Raw genomic sequence first — 6,000 nt, 5'->3', positions numbered from 1 at the left:
TGCTTCCCCATGCTCGCATGCGCATGCTCCCGTTTCAGCACTCAGTGCCCAAAGGTTCACCAACACTGGACTACGTTATCACCAGAAGCTGTTACATAGACACCTTCCCCCCTGCAATTAAGGAAAATGGTGGCCAGATCTCAAAGGAAAAAAGTCAGATGTTGCGAAGAGAAAAAGGAGACCATGAAGACAACCAGCACAGAGAGAGCTCCCTCTTAAACACCCCCAAGTAGGACAAAGTATCTTCTCAACAGAAATAGGTGAATGGGGAAGGAAAGCGGACCGAAGCTCTCCTTTGGGTTGTCTTATGGATGGAGGACCATGCAGTCCCAACCACACAGGTGCAGCCTCATTTATTTCTGAACCCCACCCCTATCTGGGGAAGGATTTTGCAGGGAAAGAGAAAGGGAGGAGTGGAGTTCCCAGAAAGCAAACCCAGGAACGAGATTGCCGCAAATTAAAGAAAAAGAGGGGAAGTTGCTCTTGGGGAGAAACCAAAAAGCTATAAATAACATGCTGCCTAGACTCAGAGGATGTGAGTTTTAGCAAAGCCCCTCTCTCTGACAGAAGAGAATTTTTGTAGCTCAGGGTTGAATTGTGGGGTCCTTGGTGCTCCCTGACATTAGTGGATTTCTTCCAGACCTTTCATTACCCAACTAGGTGACTTTGTCAGTGCTTGAGGAGAGGGGGTTTGAGGAGGAGGACTACAGGACCCTTGGTGCTCTCTAAGCTTGGTGATTTTCTTGCAAACGTTTCATTGCCCAATATTTTGCACTTTCTAATAATTAACTAATAATAAAAGACACCTAAACTACGCGACCTCAGAGAAGGAAGAAGAGGTGGGGGAGGGGCAGGAGAATGACGACTATAGGATCCTTGGTGTTTTCTGAGCTTGATATTTCCTTGCAGATCTTTCATTACCCAACTAGGTGACCTCATCAGTGCTGGAAGGCAAGGGGGGTTGAGGAGGAAGACTGTGGATCCTTGGTGGTCTAGGAGTTTGGGTTGTTTTCTTGCAGATGTTTCATTACCAAACTAGATAACATCATCAGTGCTATAAGGGAAGGGGGGGGGGTTGCTCACCGGCAGGGCAAGCCGTTAGTCCATAAACAGAGAGCAAACCCCACTCCCTTCCAACACTGATGATGTTACCTAGTTGGGTAATGAAACATCTGCAAGGAAACAACCAAGTTCAGAGAGCACCAAGGACCCCACAGACCTCCTCCTCCTCTCCTTCCATTTCTCCTCCACTCCACATACCCTATTTCCTTCTGGCACTGATGATGTTATCTAGTTTGGTAATGAAACATCTCCAAGAAAACAACCCAAGCTCCTAGACCACCAAGGACCCACAGCCCTTCTCAATCCCGCCCCCTGCCAAGCACCCCATAGTCTTCCTCCTCCTCCTCCTCCTCTTCCGCCCCCAATCCCACTCCCTTCCAGCACTGATAAGGTTCCTAGTTGGATAATGAAATGTCTGCAAGAAATCCACTAAGCTCAAAGAGCACCAACACCCCAGTCCTCCTCTCCCTCCTCTCCACAAACCCCACTCCTTCCTAGCACTGATGAGGTTCCCTAGTTGGGTAATGAAAGGTCTGCAAGAAAACAATCAAGCTCAAAAAGCACCAAAGATCCTATAGTTGTCTTCATCCTTCTCCTCCTAACACTGATGAGGTTACGTAGTTGGGTAATAAAACGTCTGCAAGAAATTCACTAAGTTCAGAGAGCACCAAGGATCCCATATTTGTCCTCCTCCTCCTCCTCCTCCTCCTCCTCCTCCTCTTCCCCCATTCCCTTCCAGCACTGATGAGGTTCCCTAGTTAGGTAATGAAAGATATGCAAGAAAATCACCAAGGATCCTATAGTCGTCGTCTTCCTCCTCCTCTTCCCCAGCACTGATGAGGATAATGAAATGTCTGCAAGAAATTCACTAAGCTCAGAGAGCACCAAAGACCCCACAGTCCTCCTCCTCCTCCTCTCCCACTCCCTTCCAGCACTGATGAGATTCCCTAATTGGGAGACGGATGGATGGATAGATAGATACTGTAAATAGATATATATAGATAAATGATAGATAAGATAGATAAGATACAGTAGATAGATATAGATATAGTTAGATGTTAGATATAGATGATAGATAAGATACTGTAGATATAGATATTAGATATAGATGATATAGATGATAGACAGATGATAGATAAGATACGATAGATAGATAAATATAGATAGATGGTAGATATAGATAGAGGGGGAGATGGATGGAGAGAGAGAAAGGAAGAAAAAAAAAGAGAGAGAGAGAGAGAGAGGGAATCCTTTATTGGCCAAATGCAATTGGACACACAAGGAATTTGTCTTGGTGCATAATGAAAGGTCTGCAAGAAAATCACCAAGCTCAGAAAGCACCAAGGATCCTATAGTGGTTGTCTTCATCCTCCTCCTCCTCCTGCTCCTAACACTGATGAGGTTCCCTAGCTGGGTAATGAAACGTCTGCAAAGGAAGCAACCAGACGACCTCCCTTCCCAGCTCCCCCTCCAAACCCCCTCCCCACCCTACACAGAGAGAACATGAATTCACCCAAATAAGCAAAAAAAAAAAAAAAAAGAGGAGGGGGGGCAGTTGCCTCAAGGCCCTTAGAGCCCCCCCTCCAAGTCACGCGAGGGGGCTTCTTCACCTGCCCAGCCAGGCCAGGACCCTTTCAGGGAAGCGAGAAGGGCTGAAGGACGGCCTATCGAGAAGGATGGAAGCCGAGGATGGGGGAAGACCCGGCCTGGGAGCTTGAAGCGGGGGTGGGGGTAGAGGGGGGGGAAACCAGGCCCGACGCCCCGCCTGAGGGGAGCCGAGCGACCTTCGGAGCGCGCGCTCATCTCCTACCTGCTGCCGCCGCCGCCGCCGCTTTGGCGCATGCGCACGCGCAGCCCGAGCCGCCGCTGTTGTTGCCGCGGCTGCTCAGTCTCGCGCCTCCCCTCTCTCGCGGCCCGATTGGCCGCGGCGCTAAAACTTCGCGCCCGTCATTTGCATAGGGCGGGACCGGAGGGGGGGGGGGAAGGAAGGGGATTGGCTGCGAGGAGGGAGGGAGGGAGGGAGGCAGGCGAGGGGAGGGGCGAGAGAGACACCCCACCACCCCCACTACCACCCTGATTAGGCGCTCAAAGCTCCGCCGCGAGTCCTTTCGGGCAAAAGTGGGGTGGGTTGTTTTTTTTTTTTAGTGCGCCTGCGCGCGGACGGCTGGTCCGATGGGCTGGAGAAGAGAAGCGTTTAGCAAAGGAGCGCGTGGAGTTTCTCGCGGGGGTCCCGCGCGCCCCGTGCGTGGGAAAGCAGCTTCCTCGGTGGTCTCCGCTGGGTAGCCCGTTTGTAGCCACGCCTGTCCGTGGTTTAATGCATATATGTGAGAACAGAACAGAATAAAGAAATAATAGAATAGAATAGAATAGAATAGAATAGAATAGAATAGAATAGAATAGAATAGAATAGAATAGAATAGAATAGAATAAGAAATAAGAGAATAGAAATAGAATAAAAAAAATAAGAGAATAGAATAGAATATAAAAAGAATAAGAAATAAGAGAATAGAATAGAAATAGAATATAAAAAAAATAAGAAATAAGAGAATAGAATAGAATATAAAAAAATAAGAGAATAGAAGAGAAATAGAATAAGAAATAAGAGAATAGAAATAGAATAAGAAATAAGAATAGAATATAAAAAGAATAAGAAATGAGAAGAGAAGAGAAATAGAATAAGAAATAAGAGAATAGAATAGAAATAGAATAAGAAATAAGAGAATAGAATAGAAATAGAATAAGAAATAAGAGAATAGAATAGAAATAGAATAAGAAATAAGAGAATAGAATAGAAATAGAATAAGAAATAAGAGAATAGAATAGAAATAGAATAAGAAATGAGAAGAGAGAGAATAGAATAGAAATTGGAATGGAATGGAATGGAATAGCAATAAGAGGGGAATGGAATTGCAATTAGAATAGAATGGAATGGAATAGAATAAGGAATAGGAAGAGAAGAGAAGAGAGAGACATCAGAATAGAATAGCAATTAGAATACAATAAGAAATAGGAATAGACAAGAGATAAGAATAGAATTGAATAAGAAATAGGAATAGAATAGAATAAATAGGAAATAAGAGAATAGGAAATAGGAAGAGAAGAGAATGGAAGTGAAATTAGAATAGAATAGCAATGAAGAGAAGAAAAGAGATAAGAGAGATAAGAATAGAATAGCAATTAGAATAGAATAGCAATAAGAAGGAGAGGAGAGAATAGAATAGAGTGGAATAGAATAGAACAGAACAATTGGAAGGGACCTTGGAAGTCTTCTAGTCCAATCCCCTGATCAAGCAGGAGACTCTATACTCGTGATGGTGAACCAATGGCACATGTGCCATAGGTGGCACACAGTGCCGTCTGTGGGTATGCGAGCCATGACCCAGTTCGGCTCTGCCAGCATGCGCGCACACCTCCCGCCAGCCAGCTGGTCATTGGGTCTCTGCTGTGCATGCACGGGGGGGGGCTTGCACCCATGCATGGGGGCACATGGGAGATGCACGCACATTACATTTTGGGGGTTCACACGCATTTTGGGCACTCAGGCCGGAAAAGGTTAGCCATCTCTGCTCTATACTAATTCAGATAAGTGTCTGTCTAGTCCAGGGATATCAAACTCAAGCCCCTGGGGACGGATCCAGCCAGCGGGTACTTAAATCTGGCCCGTGGGACCGTCCTGGAAACAGCTAAGGACTGGCTCATGGTGCCTCTGCCAGCAAAAAAATAGCTCCATTTTCACTGGCAGAGGATTGCAGGAGGCTGTCGCAGCTGAAAACGGAACTGGAGGCAATGGATCCCCCAGCCCCGCCTGGGCCATCACAGGTGCCCCTGACACGAATGACGTCGAGCTAGCCATGCCTACCCCAGCCATGCCCACCTGGCCCCCGAGGTCAAACACAACCCTGATGCGACCCTCAATGAAATTGAGTTTGACATCCCTGGTTTAGTCTCTTCTTAAAAACCTCCAGTGATGGAGCGCCCATGATTTCTGAATGTAAGCAGTTCCGCTGGTTAATTGTCCTCGCTATTCGGACGTTTCTCCTTAATTCCAGGTTGCTTCTCTCTTTGATCAGTTTCCAACCATTGTTTCTTGTCCTGCCCTCCGGTGCTTTGGAGAATAATGAATGAGGGGAAGGAAAGTGCATTTTGTAAATGCACTCTGCGGGTAGTAAAAAGTTATTAAAAATTAAAATGCATTTCCAGAGGCTAGCAAGGAGAGACTTGAACTTGTGGCCTTCTGGATAAATTATAACTTTTAGCAGCCCCAACAGAGGTGTCTCTAATAAGGGATGCTGGAAGTCGTGGTTCAGCGACATTGGGATGGGTGCAAACCCCCCCGAATAATGAGCCTTGGTGGGCAGCAGACTAAAGCACTGTTAAGCAGCACCAGCTGCCTGCAATTACTGCAAGTTCAAATCTCACCAGGCTCAAGGTTGAATCAGCCTTCCATCCTTCCGAGATAGGTAAAATGAGGACCCGGATTGTGGGGGCAATAAACTGACTTTGTATAAAAAAGAACACCACTTGGTGGGGGGGGGCGAAAGCCCTACTTAGCAGGTATATACAAAAGTATGAAGGCTATTGCTTAACACATTGTAAGCCTCCCTGAGTCTCCGGAGAAGGGCGGCATATAAATCGAACCAATAAATAAATAAATAAATAAATCTGCATGAAGCTAGGAACTCAGTCACCTGTTTGAGATGGAAGGCTACAGAAATTCAATGAATGAATGAATGAATGAATGATGGTTCTTGTTATGACCCATCAAGAACACCACCAGCAAATATTTGGAAGAGAAATCGTGTTGGAAGGTAACATTTTCCCCCTGGGTTTCTCACTCAACAACTGTGGATAAGTTTTTTTTTTTTAAACAATCTTCAATTTAAATATTTTGGAATGCTGAGAGAATAAAATTCAAATCAACTTTCTCCAGGCTCCATT

Source organism: Pituophis catenifer, unplaced genomic scaffold (assembly GCF_029215685.1).
Source record: "Pituophis catenifer annectens isolate HBS135680 unplaced genomic scaffold, rPitCat1.0.hap2 SCAF_11, whole genome shotgun sequence".
NCBI lineage: Eukaryota > Metazoa > Chordata > Lepidosauria > Squamata > Colubridae > Pituophis > Pituophis catenifer.
Note: the sequence above shows the minus strand (reverse complement) of the source record.